Below are 19,131 nucleotides of genomic sequence, written 5' to 3'. Positions count from 1 at the left end.
TGCAATATAATATTCCCATAGTATTGAAATCTTCTGTTCTGCAAATAGTCCTTCACCAAATGGCGCTTACACTTAATATGGATACTCCAAATCCATAAGAATAGGCTATATCTGATATTTTCTCCATACAGAGTCGGCAACGACTTGATTTATATTTTCCGCTACTTGTCAATATGATGGCCCATTGAACTGAGGCCTAGCCATCACTTTTACTTGGGAACTACTTTTCAGTGATAGCTGTATTGACTAAGGTACTATTTTTTTCTTTCTTAAAGATTGATTTCTTCAGTGGTGTGTGTTTTACTTTACAGTTTTGATAAGATTCAATTGCAACACACTTTTTTTCTTGACAGGGAACTACGGCGGGCTTATGCCTACTGAACTATATTCGAAACTATCAGAGTGTATAGCAGATTAGAGCAGATTACAGCAGCCTTAAAGGTAAAATGATCTGAACATTTTTTTTACACAATACACAGGTAGTACATAGTAATAGCCCTCTTAATAATTCCTATATAAAAGTATGATCTAAACATTTTGTTGAGTTGTTTTTGCACCAGATTGTTGGCCATTAACGGTTATCCATGGCACTAAAACTACTTGATATCAATACATTCACCTCACAACACTTGTTGGCAAAAACATGTGCTATAGCACCAAAGAAGTTGAGGTCAAATTAATAAGGTGATAGCTAAACTCCTTAAACTGGATATATTTGTGTTTTGTTTGCTTCAAGTATATAGACATATATTCCTTGATCAAAACTCATTGACACTGCTACCACTAATTTGCTTCAGGTCATCGACTTGAAGATTGATAAATATGGTTCTGTTATTATGCAGGAGTTGTGTGATCTGAGGAGAAACTATTCTCTTGCAAAACGGATAATTGTTGTAGGAATTAAAAGGCACATGATTGTACTGTTGTTCTGGGATTTCGTTTCTCACGTTCCTCGACCCTAATGTCCACGTGAGGTGTGAGTTCAATGGATAAAGGAAATCACATTACTAATAGAATGGTAGGTAGAATCACGGTGATTCATACAAAAATTCACTTAATTTATCATATAATGAATCATATAATTTATCAGCTGCCTCAACGGCTCACACTTTTGCAAGTCTTCATATTTAGAAAATACGACTGAATTTGATAATTGGATCAAATGCAGTTATATGTGTTGTACTTGCTTTGGTTGAATCTGAAATTTTGTCAGAAACATAACAAACCACTTAGATATATATAGCATTGATCTATGCAGAACTGAGAGATGTTGTGTTTTTACAGTTCTTACGCTGTCTGATTGAATTTTCTTATCCCACATTTTCTTTCAGATGCCACAGCAAAGAAAATGCTCTCAGCCTTGGACGATCCATCCACTCGATTCTTGAAACCATTACCTTTTCTGAAGCAAGACTAGCTAGCACCCAAGGTGCCCTTGCAGCTGTAGGTTTATCCATTGGCTACCCGTTGGAGCATCACTTGCGGTGCTCTTTGTAATGTCACTTGGTGTGTTTTGTAGAAATGACTGTCTAGAGACGTTTTATCTTGATAATTGACAACATAAGAGTGCAAAATATTTGACAGCAGATAGCTTATGGTAAGACCTAGCTATTATCAATAATTTTAGTCCATTAAATGCGGTCTTAGTGAAAGGGTGTTCCGTTATCACGGTTGAAGGTTGCATGACTTCTGCTAGGTGTTTTGATACTTTTCGGTCTCTACTTGAATGTTGCGTACCTAATTTTTTAGTGGCCAACAATCTTGCACTGATTCTTGCTAGGGGTCATCAAGGAAACTCAATAGATGGCTATTTCACTGGAGATTATACCAGAGGTGTTGTTTTGAAGTAAGCTCCTGCACACCATTCATTTGTAGTTCTTTCAGAAGTAATGTTTCATTCTTTTACTTAAGACTAGAGTGGTTGATGTTCATTCATCTTAATTTAATACAGAGTATATGCCAGGAGAGAAAGATATACTTGAAACCCGATGAGGTCAATGATGTGGAGATTTTACCAGAGATGTTGTTTTCAAGTAAGATTTTGTGTGATATTATACCGATCGCTCCAACACGCCACATTGTTGCTCCACGGCAAAGGCAGCGAGGTAATTTATCATTTCGCACCGATAAAATTTTCCTTTTCTTTTAGCCCACTCCTAGGTCTCTTCCATTCATATTCTAATCACGCATGAAGAGCGGCGGTTTCGACGGCGACTGGCTGCCTGCTGCTTGCTTGTACGTGTGGAAGGCAGTTGTTCACGGCAGACCAATGAGCGGCGGCGGGTGGGCGCGACCACATGATGGTTGGAAGGTAGGCTTCCAGGCGTTCAACCTCGGCCACCATCGTACCACGATCTTTTTCTTGGGTTGCAGTTTCCACCTTGTTGTTGGGTGAGGTGAGTCATGATTTCTCTCCTCCCGCTTCATTTTTTAGAGATACTGAACTATAATTTCTGTTTTGTGCTCATGAGTTGCATACTTGGAGGTTTATTCGATTTAGATATACCACACACACACACGCACACACACACACACACACACATGCTCACACACGCACCCACACGCACACACACACACACATGCACACGCACGCACGCGCACGCACGCGCACACATGCACCCACACGCGCGCGCGCACACACACACACACACACTTATGATCTATAAGAGAAGCTGCGATTTTGGTAGTAGATGCGCGACAAAGTAGTGGTTGGTGTTGGGTTTAATCAATTATCAAATGTTTTGCCAATAACAGAAAATTACCTTCCTCATAAATTTATTGTCTCTCTGTTTCATGGTCCAGTTGATTCATTGTTTGTCAGCGCTCTTTGTGGATAATCAGACATGGGGTGCATGGCAAAATTAGGACAGGCTGAAGGCAGCAAATTCCGCGTCGGCCGTGCACATTGAGGAGAAGACATTGTCCTTGTATAAGTGCCCCTACAATCATCTCTTTATAGCAGAGATAAGGCCTTCAGGTAATTTGTGATGATCTTTTTAGCATTCTTAATTGATGACATTTCAAAAGGGAGATGATCCTCAACATTTCATAGTTATTTTTTGTACTGTTGTAATCTCAAATTTCACATTCGAACTTAACTTGTTACCAAATAATTTTGGAACAAAATTTTACTTTTACCTACCCTCCACAGAACCAAAGGTTCACGAGGACTTTTGTTGCTCTAATGCTTCTTCGATGACCATCTCGCCGTTCGCCCTTGCAGTTAGATATGGCTGCATAAATCACAGCGATGGATCCAGCCCTTCGCTAGGTCCAACCTACCCTGCACCAGCCTCAAGCATGTGAGACACTGTTACCTTGTGTTCTAACTGGTTACCACAATCAAATCCATTTTTGCCCAGTTAAATTAGTTAGCTCATTTTGTTGATAACTGAGTTGCATTGGTAATATATACTGAACTTTCTTTGGCATTCTGTTTTGCAATATATTCTACTCCCTTCGTCCCATAATGTAAGACATTTTCTGACACTGGTGTAGTGTCAAAAAACGTCATACATAATAGGACTGAGAGAGTAATTGTCAGGATTTTTGCTACATTTTTGGTGTAGATTTTAGGGACATTAATGTAGTGCTAATGCCTTCCGTGCAGGTTATTCAGTCAACGCATATTCTGTCTTTTGGCATGTGTATGCTTGCTCTTGTGCTCATGTTGTAATCGTGACCTGTAATCAGTCCATGATCCTTGTGTGACCAGAAGTTGGGCATAACTGCATTGTTACTGAGAAGATGTGAATATTAACTTAGGGATCGGAGCTGAAGCTCTAGCCGATAGCAAAGATATGAAGTATGTGCTCTGTCTTATGTTTGCAAGTATATTGATGTAACTTCACATCTTGCCCCCGTATTGGGCAGATGCTTCAGAATGGAGTAACTCCTATGTGTACTGCCGCTGTAATCACACAGCATGAATTTTCCGTTTTTGTGATCAGAAATTTTGCCAAGAAACTTGTTGGATTAACTATGATTTTGTCCTATTTACTACTAGCATTTATTCTTATCTCTCAACATATTCTTGCCCCTATCTAGGACAGTCGGAAGAAGAGAGCTTCGACTGGGAAACAGCGTGTTGAAGCAATACCTCTTGTTGAACCACCCAAAACCAAAGAAGCCTCTTAGATTGCGAGAGGCCTGTTGTGTTTAGCAAGAAACATGGCGTAAAATATCCAAAATATCAGGAACACTATGTATTGGGCAGACCTGAAATACTAATATAAGTGTATCCAATTTTTCCTACAATTCCCTTCCTCGCCCATGGACGTGGACCACGTCTCTGGCTTTGCAAGTGCAAGGCTCCAAGCTAGGCGTTATTTTTCATAAAGTTTCTATTGATTTCTAATCAAAATATTTCTATTAGCGTAACCCTACCTGGCGACCTCCATCAGCCGGAGGCATTCCTAGAGTCAAGGCAAGCATGTTGACCAATTGACGTAAATGTGCAATGTAAATTTACCTAGGCGCTTTGTTTTTGAATCTGATGGGCATTGTCTGATACGACTCCTCCGCATCATAAATTTACGTAGGATTAGATTAATGTTAAAAGACCCGTAGCAACGCACGGGCATTGTACTAGTTTCCCTCAGTTTTTGAGAACCAAGGTATCAATCCAGTAGGATACCACGCACAAGTCCCTCGTACCTACACAAAACGATAGCTCCTCGCAACCAATGCGATTAGGGGTTGTCAATCCCTTCACGGTCACTTACGAGAGTGAGATCTGATAGAGATGATAAATAATATTTTTTGGTATTTTTGGTATATAGATGCAAAGTGAAAAGTAAAAGGAAAAGTAAAAACAAAGAAAATAACAAAGTAATGGAGATTGATATGATGAGAATAGACCCGGGGGCCATAGGTTTCACTAGTGGCTTCTCTCAATAGCATAGATATTCTACGGTGGGTGAACAAATTACTGTTGAGCAATTGATAGAATTGAGCATAATTATGAGTATATCTAGGTATGATCATGTATATAGGCATCACGTCCAAGACAAGTAGACCGAAACGATTCTTCATCTACTACTATTACTCCACTCATCGACTGCTATCTAGCATGCATCTAGAGTATTAAGTTAAAAACAGAGTAACGCCTTAAGCAAGATGACATGATGTAGAGGGATAAATTCATGCAATATGTTAAAAAACCCATCTTGTTATCCTCGATGGCAACAATACAATACGTGCCTTGCTGCCCCTTCTGTCACTGGGAAAGGACACCGCAAGATTGAACCCAAAGCTAAGCACTTCTCCCATTGCAAGAACTACCAATCTAGTTGGCCAAACCAAACAAATAATTCGAAGAGACTTGCAAAGATAACTCAATCATACATAAAAGAATTCAGAGAAGATTCAAATATTATTCATAGATAAGCTGGATCATAAACCCACAATTCATCAATCTCAACAAACACACCACAAAAAGAAGATTACATCGAATAGATCTCCACAAGAGAGGGGGAGAACATTGTATTGGGATCCAAATAGAGAGAAGAAGCCATCTAGCTACTAGCTATGGACCCGAAGGTCTGAAGTAAACTACTCACACTTCATCGGAGGGGCTATGGTGTTGATGTAGAAGCCCTCCGTGGTGGATGCCCCCTCCGGTGGAGCTCCGGAACAGGACCCAAGATGGGATCTCGTGGATACAGAAGGTTGCGGCGGTGGAGTTAGGTTTTTGGTTCCTGTTCTGATCGTTTGGGGGTACGTAGGTATATATAGGAGGAAGGAGTACGTCGGTGGAGCAACAGGGGGGCCACGAGGCAGGGGGGCGCGCCCTAGGGGGGCGCCCCCCACCCTCGTGACCGCCTCTGTTACTTCTTGGAGTAGGGTCCAAGTCTCCTGGATCACGTTCGGTGAGAAAATCACGTTCCCGAAGGTTTCATTCCATTTGGACTCCGTTTGATATTCCGTTTCTTCGAAACACTGAAATAGGCAAAAAAACAGCAATTCTGGGCTAGGCCTCCGGTTAATAGGTTAGTCCCAAAAATAATATAAAAGTGGAAAATAAAGCCCAATATAGTCCAAAACAGTAGATAAAGTAGCATAGATCAATCAAAAATTATAAATACCTTGGAGACGTATCAGGCATCCCCAAGCTTAATTCCTGCTCGTCCTCGAGTAGGTAAATGATAAAAAAGAATTTTTGATGCGGAGTGATACTTTGGCATAATTTCAATGCAAATCTTCTGAATTGTGGTATGAATATTCAGAACCGAAAGATTCAAGACAAAAATTCATATTGACATAAAAATAATAATACTTCAAGCATACTAATCAAAGCAATCATGTCTTCTCAAAATATCATGGCAAAAGAAAGTTCATCCCTACAAAATCATATAGTTAGGCTATGCTTCATTTTCGTCACACAAAGATGTTCCCAACTTCTATACCCCCGATGACAAGCCAAGCAATTGTTTCATACTTAAATAATCTCAAAAAATTTCAACCTTCACGCAATACATGAGCGTGAGCCATGGATATAGCACTATGGGTGGAATAGAATATGATGATGGGGATTGTGTGGAGAAGACAAAAAAGGAGAAGGTCTCACATTGACGAGGATAATCAACGGGCTATGGAGATGCCCATCAATTGATGTCAACATGAGGAGTAGGGATTGCCATGCAACGGATGCACTAGAGCTATGTATGCTCAAAAGAAAACTAGTGGGTGTGCATCCAACTCGCTTGCTCATGAAGACCTGGCATTTGAGGAAGCCCATCGTAGGAATATACAAGCCAAGTTCTATAATGAAAAATTCCCACTGGCATAAAAAGAAAACTTATGAGACTCACTACATGAAGAACAAGGTGCTACTTTGAAGCACAATATATGAGACTCACTACATGAAGAACAAGGTGCTACTTTGAAGCACAAGTGTGGAAAAAGAGATAGTAGCATTGCCCCTCTCTTTTTTCTTTTTTTCTTTTTTTTATTTTTTTCTTTTTTTGGGCCTTTATCTTTTTTCTTTTATTTTGGCCTTTCTTCTTTTTTTTTCTTTTTTTTCTTTTTGGGCAATGCTCTAATAATGATGATCATCACACTTCTATTGATTAAAACATAAGGATTACAACTCGAAACTTAGAACAAGATATGACTCTATATGAATGCCTCCGGCGGTGTACCGGGATGGTGCAATGAATCAAGAGTGATATGTATGAAAAATTATGCATGGTGGCTTTGCCACAAATACGATGTCAACTACATGATCATGCAATGGCAATATGACAAAAGTAATGTATGTCATGAATATGATGATGGAAGTTGCATGGCAATATATCTCGGAATGGCTATGGAAATGCCATGATAGGTAGGTATGGTGGCTATTTTGAGGAAGATATAAGGAGGTTTATGTGTGATAGAGCGTATCGTATCACGGGGTTTGGATGCACCAGCGAAGTTTGCACCAACTCTCAAGGTGAGAAAGGGCAATGCACGGTACCGAAGAGGCTAGCAAAGGCGGAAAGGTAAAAGTGCGTATAATCCATGGACTCAACATTAGTCAAAGAACTCATATACTTATTGCAAAAGTTTAGAAGTCATCAAAAATCAAGTACTACGCCCATGCTCCTATGGGTATAGATTGGTAGGAAAAGACCATCGCTCATCCCCGATCGCCACTCATAAGGATGCACAAGCCAAGTACACTTCATGTTTCAAATTTGTTACACAACTTTAACCATACGTGCATGCTACGGGACTTGCAAACTTCAACACAAGCATTTCTCAAATTCAAAATTACTCAACTAGCACGACTTTGATATCATCACCTCCATATCTCAAAACAATTATCAAGAATCAAACTTATCTTAGTATTCAACGCAGTCAAAAGAAAGTTTCACATATCTTGAATACTAAGTATATTAATATTAAGCAAATTACCATGCTATTGACGACTCTCAAAATAATCTAAGTGAAGCATGAGAGATCAATAGTTTCTTTAAAACAAATCCACCACCATGCTCTAAAAGATCTAAGTGAAGTACTAGAGCAAAAATTATCACGCTCAAAAGATATAAGTGAAGCACTATGAGCAAAACTATCAAGCTCAAAAGATATAAGTGAAGCACATAGAGTATTCTAGCAAATTCCAATTCATGTATGTCTCTCTCAAAATGTGTGTACATCAAGGATGATTGTGGTAAACTAACAAGCAAAGACGCAAATAATACAAGACACTCCAAGCAAAACACATATCATGTGGTGAATAAAAATATAGCTCCAAGTAAATTACCGATGGAAGTAGACAAAAGAGGGGATGCCTTCCGGGGCATCCCCAAGCTTTGACTTTTTGGTGTCCTTGGATTATCTTGGGGGTGCCATGGGAATCCCAAAGCTTAGGCTCTTGCCACTCCTTGTTCCATAATCCATCAAAAGAATTCACCCAAAACTTGAAAACTTCACAACACAAAACTCAATAGAAATCTCGTGAGCTCCGTTAGAGAAAGAAAACAAAAGACTACTTAAAGGTACTGTAATGAACTCATTATTTATTTATATTGGTGTTAAACCTACTGTATTCCAACTTCTCTATGGATTATAAACTATTTTACTAGCCATAGATTCATCAAAATAAGCAAACAACACACGCAAAACAGAATCTGTCAAAAACAGAACAGTCTATACTAATCTGTAACTAACACAAACTTCTAGAACTCTAAATATCCTACCAAAATAGGAAGTCCTGGAAAATTTGTTTATTGAACAGCAGAAAATCAACGCAAAATCACGTTTCTGTGATTTAACAAAATTATATTCGTGCGCGCAAAATTTCTGTTTTTCAGCAGAATCAAATCAACTATCATCGTAGGTTATCCTATAGGTTCTACTTGGCACAAACACTAATTAAAACATAAAACCACATATAAACAGAGGCTAGATGGATTATTTATTCCTAAACAGAAGCAAAAACAAAAAGCAAAAATAAAATTGGGTTGCCTCCCAACAAGTGCTATCGTTTAACGCCCCTAGCTAGGAATAAAAGCAAGGATAGATCTAGGTATTGCCATCTTTGGTAGGCAATCCATAAGTGGCTCTCATGATAGATTCATATGGTAATTTTATTTTCTTTCTAGAGAAGTGTTCCATGCCCTTCTTTAAGGGAAATTGGAATCTAATATTCCCTTCCTTTATATCAACAATTGCACCAATCGTTCTAAGAAAAGGTCTACCAAGAATAATATGACATGAAGGATTGCAATCTATATCAAGAACGATAAAATCTACGGGCACATAATTCCTATTTGCAACAATAAGAACATCATTAATTCTTCCCATAGGCTTTTTAATAGTGGAATCCGCAAGATGCAAGTTTAGAGAGCAATCATCAAAGTCAAGAAAATCTAGCAAATCACACAAAGTTTTGGGAATAGTAGACACTAGCACCCAAATCACACAAAGCATGAAACTCATAATCTTTAATTTTAATTTTAATAGTAGGTTCCCACTCATCATAGAGTTTTCTAGGGATAGAAACTTTCAACTCAAGTTTTTCTTCATAAGATTGCATCAAGGCATCAACAATGTGTTCGGTAAAGGCCTTATTTTGACTATAAGCATGAGGAGAATCTAGCACGGATTGCAACGAGGAAATACAATCAATTAAAGAGCAATTTTCATAATTAAATTCCTTGAGATCCAAAATAGTGGGTTTAGCAACATCTAGGTTTTTATTTATTTCAATCCCACTTTTATCAATTTCATCATCAAGATGTAGAAACTCCAAATTCTTAGAACGCCTTCTAGGTAAAGGAAGATCATATTCAGTTTCATCAAGATTCATATTGCAAAACAAAGATTTAATGGGGGACACATCAATAACTTTTAGATCTTCATCTTGATTTTCATAGGAATTGGAAGAACATGCTTTAATAAAGGCATCTTTGGAAGCACGCATCCTAGCGGTTCTTTCTTTGCACTCATCAATGAAAATTCTCATGGCTTCGAGAGACTCATTGATATCATGCTTAGGAGGAATAGATCTAAGCTTTAAAGAATCAATTTCAAGAGAAATTCTATTAACGTTCCTAGCCAAATCATCAACTTTAAGCAATTTCTCTTCAAGCAAAGCATTAAAATTCTTTTGTGAATTCATAAACTCTTTAACACTACTCTCAAATTCAGAGGGCATCTTACTAAAATTTCCATAAGAGTTCTTGTAGGAATTTCCATAATTATTAGAAGGATTACTAGGATAAGGCCTAGGATTAAAATTCCCTCTATACGCGTTGTTTCCAAAACTATTCCTACCAACAAAATTCACATCCATAGATTCATTATTATTCTCAATCAAAGTAGACAAGGGCATATCATTGGGATCAAGAGGAGTATTTTTAGTAGCAAACATCTTCATAAGTTCATCCATCTTTTCACTCAAAACATTGATTTCTTCTATAGCATGCACTTGTTTACTAGAAGATCTTTCGGTGTGCCATTGAGAATAATTAGCCATAATATTTCAAGAAATTTTGTAGCATCTCCTAACGTAATTTCCATAAACGTGCCTCCCACAATCGAATCTAAAAGATTTCTAGAAGAAAAATTCAATCCGGCATAAAAAGTTTGTATGATCCATAAATTCAAACCATGAGTAGGGCAATTGGCGAAGCATCAATTTCATTCTTTCCCAAGATTGGGCAACATGCTCATGATCAAGTTTTTTAAAATTCATAATATCATTCCTAAGAGTGATGATCTTAGCGGGAGGAAAATACTTAGAGATAAAAGCATCTTTGCACTTGTTCCAAGAATCAATACTATTTTTAGGCAAAGACGAAAACCAAACTTTAGCACGATCTCTAAGTGAAAACAGAAATAACTTCAATTTGACATTATTGTTATCCGTATCTTTCTTCTTTTGCACATCACACAAATCAATAAAATTGTTTAGATGAGTAGCGGCATCTTCACTAGGAAGGCCGGCGAATTGATCTTTCATAACAAGATTCAGCAACGTGGTATTGATTTCACAAGACTCATCATTATTAAGAGGAGCAATCGGAGTACTAAGGAAATCATTATTATTGGTATTCGAGAAGTCACAAAATTTAGTATTATCTTGCGCCATGGCAACAAGTAATCCAACACACAAGCAAACAGAAAGGCAACGGGAAAAGGCAAACGGGAAAAAGAGGAGGAGATTGGGAAAGAGAGGGCGAATAAAACGACAAGGGTGAAGTGGGGGAGAGGAAAACGAGAGGCAAATGGCAAATAATGTAATGCGAGAGATAGGGATTGTGATGGGTACTTGATATGGTTGACTTGCTCTTGCGTGAGCCTCCCCGGCAACGGCGCCAGAAATTCTTCTTGCTACCTCTTGAACACTGCTTTGGATTTGCCCGAAGAGGAGAGGATGATGCAGCAAAGTAGCGTAAGTATTTCCCTTAGTTTTTGAGAACCAAGGTATCAATCCAGTAGGAGACCACGCACAAGTCCCTCATACCTACACAAAACGATAGCTCCACGCAACCAACGCGATTAGGGGTTGTCAATCCCTTCATGGTCACTTACGAGAGTGAGATCTGATAGAGATTATAAATAATATTTTTTGGTATTTTTGGTATATAGATGCAAAGTGAAAAGTAAAAGGCAAAGTAAAAACAAACCAAATAACAAAGTAATGGAGATTGATATGATGATAATAGACCCGGGGGCCATAGGTTTCACTAGTGGCTTCTCTCAAGAGCATAGATATTCTACGGTGGGTGAACAAATTACTGTTGAGCAATTGGTAGAATTGAGCATAATTATGAGTATATCTAGGTATGATCATGTATATAGGCATCACGTCCAAGACAAGTAGACCGAAACGATTCTTCATCTACTACTATTACTCCACTCATCGACCGCTATCCAGCATGCATCTAGAGTATTAAGTTAAAAACAGAGTAACGCCTTAAGCAAGATGACATGATGTAGAGGGATAAATTCATGCAATATGATAAAAACCCCATCTTGTTATCCTCGATGGCAACAATACAATACGTGCCTTGCTGCCCCTTCTGTCACTGGGAAAGGACACCGCAAGATTGAACCCAAAGCTAAGCACTTCTCCCATTGCAAGAACTACCAATCTAGTTGGCCAAACCAAACGGATATTCGAAGAGACTTGCAAAGATAACTCAATCATACATAAAAGAATTCAGACAAGATTCAAATATTATTCATAGATAAGCTGGATCATAAACCCACAATTCATCGGTCTCAACAAACACACCGCAAAAAGAAGATTGCATCGAATAGATCTCCACGAGAGAGGGGGAGAACATTGTATTGAGATCCAAAAAGAGAGAAGAAGCCATCTAGCTACTAGCTATCCAAAAAGAGAGAAGAAGCCATTGTAAACTACTCACACTTCATCGGAGGGGCTATGGTGTTGATGTAGAAGCCCTCCATGGTGGATGCCCCCTCCGACGGAGCTCCGGAACAGGCCCCAAGATGGGATCTCGTGGATACAGAAGGTTGCGGCTGTGGAATTAGGTTTTTGGCTCTTATTCTGATCGTTTGGGGGTACGTAGGTATATATAGGAGGAAGGAGTACGTCGGTGGAGCAACAGGGGGCCACAAGGCAGGGGGCGCGCCCTAGGGGGGGTGCCCCCCACCCTCGTGACTGCCAATGTTACTTCTTGGAGTATTGTCCAAGTCTCCTGGATCACGTTTGGTGAGAAAATCATGTTCCCAAAGGTTTCATTCCATTTGGACTCCGTTTGATATTCCGTTTCTTTGAAACACTGAAATAGGCAAAAAACAGCAATTCTGGGCTGGGCCTCCGGTTAATAGGTTAGTCCAAAAAATAATATAAAAGTGGAAAATAAAGCCCAATATAGTCCAAAACAGTAGATAAAGTAGCATGGAGCAATCAAAAATTTTAGATACGTTAGAGACGTATCACCGATCTAAGCCTCCGAGCTCGCGGCGCCTCCCTCTCGTCACCTACTCCTCTCCCCGCATGCACCAGACGCCCCTCCCCACCCAACACCTGCCTCCCCCACCACTCGTGGTGCCAGGACCGATCGGCGACGAGGGCCCATGGCCGGATCCGTTGGCATCGAGTGCCCGTGGAATCCGTGGCAGGTCAACCCCGACGCCCACCATCGTGCCGCCGCCCTGGGCCCCGACCAGGCATGATGTCCCTGCCGTACGCATCCACCTCCATCCTCCAGCGATGGCAGCATTGAGGGCGCTAGATTCCGGCAATCTCCGTCGTGCCAGGCCCCGTCTAGCGCTGGATCCGTCCATAGGGGCCACCTTCTCTCGCATCTCTGGGGCGGATCTGGGCGCGCCGTGGCAATCCACCTCCCATCATGGCCCACCACCTCCCTTCGTCGGCTTGGCTCCCCGTGCTGCCAGATCCAGGCGCCCCGGCCGCCACACCTTTGCCCCCAGCCAGATCGGTTGGGATAACATTTCTCCCATCGAGCGATGCAGCTCTCTCCCTCGACCACCACCAGCATCCCTCGTCGACACTTCACCATGCCGGGGAGCAGCTTGAGGGAAGAAGCAGCTCGGGGGGTTCCCATTCGTCCTCTTCGGTAGGCCGTCCTCATGGTCATGGCGCTAGGTTGGCTTGCTAGTGGTGGCGCATCCCCGGCAAATTGTAGTTCGCTAACGTAGCTTGTGCAGGGTGGTCACGGGTGTGAAGCAGTGCGCTCAGGTGATTTTTTTCTTTCTGTGACCTCAACTACAAACCCCCATCATAGACAGCACCATGGGGTGTATGCGTTTGCTTGCAGTTCGGGCCAAAAACAGGTCCAGCTGAGGTCGCCGGCACCATGCAGGGGCTCTGTGCAGTCCACTGCGTGGGTGCATGCAGCACCCCATCCCGCCACAACGACGAAATGACGAGTAGAGAGGAGCTCCACCTCACTGGGTCGTGCCTCCCTTCTACAGCTCCACATAGCCGCCGCCACCTCGGGTCCCACCTCCCCTCCTCCCACATACAACGAGTTGCAGTGTGGTTCGGTGCCCGTGGAGGTCCCTTGTGGTTTTTTGTCAAAAAAATTATGCTCTGATGAGGTCCTAGGCGCCCTCGACAAAGCAGTACAGATGGCGACCCCGAGCTCATCAGCGACATACTCATTATTTTTGTATTTCTTTTGCTGTGCGGCGTGATCTCTGTGTGTTATGCCAAGTGCTAGGTTCGTTTCGTAAAAAAAATAGCAAAGGAATTCCCACAAAAGGTTCACTTCTTTTTCTAATGAAAATTGTTTCGTTTGTGGGATGATTGATATAATTGGTATTGAAGTTCACTAGCAAAAAATAATGCGGTTCACTTTGGAGAGTGATGTTGCTCACTTGCGCCCGACGTGAAAGTGCGGAAATATTAGGGAAACAACAAACAAGTAATGCGGTTCACTTCGGTATATGTCGCAGTTCACTTGCCTCCTCTCTGCGGTCCACTCTTGTTCATAAAAAAAAGTTAAAAAAAAGACAACAAAAACTCATATGAGAAAAATAACGTCCGACAAAAAAATTATGCAGCTCGCTTGCCCGTCTGATGCAGTGCGGTTTTCATTCTGAAGCAGTGCAGTTGACTGTATGATGTTGTTCATCCCGTAAGTGCAAAAAAATTGTTATGGAAGTGAAAAAAGTAATGAAGTTCACTTCTTGATAGTGTTGTGGTTCATTTACACCCGATGTGAAGTGCACTCTACTTTTTCGTTCTTGAAAAAATTATGTTTGAATAAAAAAAAACCATGTAGTTCTCTTACCCATCTGATGCAGTGCGGTTTTTTGTCCAACGCAGTGTGGTTTTCAATCAGATGAAGTACCCACGTTGATTTTGGTGTCGCGAAAAACAGAGTGTCCCATTTCGGTAAATTTGAAATTCCTCTTAAAGCGTCAAGAATTAGGGAGAGTGTTCTACATGAAAAAGTTGCGCCTTGTCGATATCTTTCCAACGGTGTATTGTTTGGATCGTTCCGACCAGCAGTTTCTAAAAATTTCACGAAAAACGGCTGCTGCCACTCGTCGTCCACCGCATGATTTTAAAAATTAACTTAAAACATATGAAAGTTGCGCCTCGTCCGTAGCTTTCCAACAGCGTATCACACGCCTCGTTCCGACAAACGGTTCAAAAACTGGAGCCGAAATAGTACCAAAAACTTGATTTTTTTGAAAAACAGAATTCTGCGATTTAGTAAATTTGAAACTGCTCTTAAACCGTAATGAATTAAAGAAAATGATAGATAGGAAAAAGATGCGCCTCGATGATATCTTTCCAACAGTGTATCATTTGCTTTGTTCCGACAAGTGGTATGGGAGAAATCACGAAAAAACGCTCGCTACCACTCGTCATGGGCCGCACCATTTTCAAAACTGCTCTTAAACCGATTGGAAGCACGAAAAGTGTTCAACATGTTGAAGTTGCGCCTAATCCATAGCTTTTCAACGATATATTACACACCTCATTCCAATAAACGGTTAAAAAACTAGAGCGAAAACAGTGTCAAAAAAGCAACGCGTGCAGTTTTTTCCGACGAGAAGTTCACTCATGTGAGTACTGCAGCATATTTGGTTCAAAGAATGACGTGCACTTGCGTTGAGCGTGCAGTGCGAAGTGTTATTTATATATATATATATAGGGTCACGCTATTCATCACCCAGGGTGGCGAATTGTTATTCCTTACCCTAGCCAGATGGTGCGCCACCGCAAACCAACCAGCCTCCCGTAATGCACTAATGAGTTGTAAGATTATCTCACCAGTCCCCACCACTCTAGCCAACGTAAGATTACATAGCCATTTTTGCAAAAGTTGAACTTACATGAAATTCCAATTTTTTTGTTTTTTTCGGATTGCCAATGTTTTATAATTTGCTGATAATTACATGTAATAAATGGCATAAACCGTACCACCATAGTTCCTTTCCCATGCATCATAGTCATGAACTAATGTAGTGGTAATGCGTGGATTCCTTCCTATATATTATTGCAAAACATTTGTAGTCATAGAAGAACTGCATGCTTGCTCGATAAATTCAGTGTAATACTCCCTCTGTACCACAATACTTGTTGCTGGGGAACTTGTACTTGTTTTCCCTAGCGACAAGTATTTCGGTAAAGAGGTAGTATACGACTTTGCCTGTTCTCTACTAGGAGACATATACAACTTGCTCTTTTAATAAAGATCCAGAACTAAAACAATGCCACTGATTGCAAAGAAAGGGAAGAGCATACAACACAATAAGTATAGTCATTGACTGAGAGCATCCACTATATCAGATGACGCTTATAGGTGTACTTATACAATTATACCTACAAGGTTTAATAGTATTTCAAGGGAACTTGGAAAAATGTCTCCACAGGACCACATGATTCAGAATTCGTCAATCAGATAATTTACAGGCGTCAAGCACAACCTTCATTACTTCCGAGACTACTTTTGATCTGTTGGACGACGAATGAAAAGCAAAATGGTGTTGCATAACAGAACATCATAGGAAACCAGCGCCTTGCACTCACTGTCTTTTTGAGACGACTGCCACCACCAATTCCTAAAAGCACAAGATTAATAGAAATAAATCTGGAGCCCATAAACTGTCTTTGTAAACGATGGGCTATCAATAGCAGACTGGATAATCATTTAATGGACAAGCACACAAATAATCACTAAAATCGTAAATCACCTGAGGAATACACATCTTACAAGTAATTAATCATATTTTAAAAGATAGCTCTGAGAGACATGTAAATAGGTTAAAGATGAACAAGATCAATGCCTTACGGCAATAATAATCTGAAGCAAAAAAGATGACATGGACCTTCCCTATGGGATTAATTGTTATGGGGTAAACATAAGTCATGTTTTTTATGTTTGTTTACAGAATGTGCCAAAAGACGTGCTAAATATTCAAGCTCCAATATAGAGTAGGAACCCGCAAATCTGATTGCTTATTAGTAATAAATGCCACAAAGCAGGATTCTGGAACAACTACGGTCAGGGACTATTTTCAAAACTAACTATATGAATGAAATTTTGAGCCTGCACCTTCCTTTATCCCAGATTTCTCCCAAAGTGTATCACTGCTGTTGCAACAATTCCCACTCAGGCATTAACACAAACAACCTGCATGGAAGTAATACCAAGTGTCGAGACAGAAAGAATGAGATCCAAAGGTATGCCAAAATACATGTTAAGTCTGCAAGCTCTACCAGAAAGTAGATATTGGACAGATAGAATTTTTGTTTCAATAAATGTGCCAAATTTTATGTACTTCTATATTTTGGTAGCAACAATGAGCATGATAGGAAAAGAAAAATTGAGAATTCATCACATGATGGATAAGAAATTATTCCTTGGCAACACACAGAAGGTGAGACAATTTTTTTGCATGTCAATTTTGTACTTTCATTAGTATTTATTGAAGTACATAGTACTTGTATACATAGCATACAAGATAAAATATCCATTCACCTATCTAGTCAATAAGTGCAAGATCAATTAGGATGGAGAAAAAATATAAAAAATGGTTAATACATGACTGCTGGTAAATAGAAACGAACAGTCAAACCATGGTTACGGCTATGATGAACTAGCATAGAATATATGGGCATGTAAACCCAGGTAAGTACATAAACGACTGTGCATACCATGAGAACAAGTTATAGACTCCAATTGCAACAGTTCGCATCTGCTTGGAAATGTAGCTTCCCCTTGCTTCTCCTTCTCGTGGTGATACCTTCAAAAATAATATATGAGACAGTCAACTGAAATCAAAATAAACAACTAGGCATCTGATTAAACAAGTAGGATTTTAATAACAATTTCACAATTCTTGAAGAAGAAAAGGCAGCATTGATAAAAATTGCATAGAAGAGAGCAATTGCAAATAAAGCAAGCCCGTAGTATGTATGGACGACTAGCAGGCCTTTCCGCGACAAAAAACAGTACTAGACCCCCAAACCTGAAACAAAAATCTGTAGCACAACCAACTAAAAGAAGAAGATCACTGGACTCGGGTTCAAGATCACCCCATGCGTCAAGCACATGAAGACAAAGAGAACTAGCTCCCTCACACACACAATGATGAGAAAAAGGTAGTAGGAAAAGATGAATGGGTGAATGAACCCCGAACCATTTGTCATGAGTATGTGTTGTAAAAACGCATGGGCAGCCTACTTTGAAAGCAAACAAGACCAGCATTATAAGAATATAATTAATGTGTGCTCTTCTTGTTGCCTGCAATATGAAGCTTCCACTTGTTATTTTCATAATACCATCACATAAACAAGATTTTGATTGATCCAACCAAGAATAGAAAATTGAGCTCCTGCAACTGAATCTACCTACATCAGATCATTCACATTGAGTTTAAGTCCATCACAGAATCATAGAATCTAACCCTGTATTAATCCACCATAACAAAAATTGGACTGGTTCAGACAATTCGATGCAAGAAAGAAAAAATGACGCAATTGGGGATATTCACAATCGAGACTGCTTACAGAAACAAAGATGGGTCACAATTCTCTATGTATTTTAAAAACAGGGTCACATGTCCAGGAAATTGGACCGAAATCAAAATCTCTCTAACCTTGGGAGGCATATGAAATTCAGGTAACTTGGATCTGGAGATAGGGGATCTCGTTGCAGGTGGCTGGTGTGGTACTCACGTACGAGTGGCAATCATCAAGCACTAGCAGCCTGTTGGTGGAGAGTGAGGTGGGGGAGCGATGGCCCTACTCGATTCCTTCTGGAGACGAGGTTGCAGGTGGGCGAGCCGTTCCTCTCCCTCCGCCCGCCGTGTAGCCTACCGTTGACCAGGCCACAAAGTGTTGCACGCTGCCAAGGCCGCCCACCACGCCGCGAATCCTCCCGCAGCCGAATCAACTCGCCGAAACCATCGCGATGTTGATCGGAGCAGCCGCTCGCATCCAGCCATGTGGAGAGAGAAGGTTCTCTGAGGAAGATGGGGGCGAGAGCTGTGGGATGTGGGAATTAGGAATGAACCGTCGGTGTAATTTTATTTTGACTGAAAATAAAAATTACGTTGCATAGGCACGGAAGTGTGTACGTAGCTTGCCTTTCGGCAAGGGGAGGAGTAAACTCGGGTGGGGCGTGGCGTGGTTCGTCCGACCGGGGCGAGGAATTACTAATTCTTCACCCTGGGTCCAAA

At 40.5% G+C, this 19,131-nt stretch overlaps 2 long non-coding RNA genes across 2 annotated transcripts; both read left to right on the top strand.

The window, feature by feature from the left end:
* Positions 1–210: 210 nt before the first annotated feature.
* LOC119303856 lies at positions 211–655 on the top strand. The gene is made up of 3 exons (XR_005148008.1): positions 211–251; positions 354–441; positions 561–655. It is a non-coding gene; the product is annotated as an uncharacterized LOC119303856 (long non-coding RNA).
* A 1,021-nt stretch (positions 656–1,676) lies between these two features.
* LOC119303851 lies at positions 1,677–2,269 on the top strand. Its single transcript, XR_005148006.1, has 3 exons — positions 1,677–1,846; positions 1,952–2,105; positions 2,195–2,269. It is a non-coding gene; the product is annotated as an uncharacterized LOC119303851 (long non-coding RNA).
* The last annotated feature ends 16,862 nt before the right edge of the window (positions 2,270–19,131 follow it).

This window comes from Triticum dicoccoides, chromosome 1B (genome assembly GCF_002162155.2).
Source record: "Triticum dicoccoides isolate Atlit2015 ecotype Zavitan chromosome 1B, WEW_v2.0, whole genome shotgun sequence".
Lineage (NCBI taxonomy): Eukaryota > Viridiplantae > Streptophyta > Magnoliopsida > Poales > Poaceae > Triticum > Triticum dicoccoides.
The sequence above is the reverse complement of the archived record's forward strand: the minus strand, read 5'-3'. Positions and strand labels throughout refer to the sequence as shown.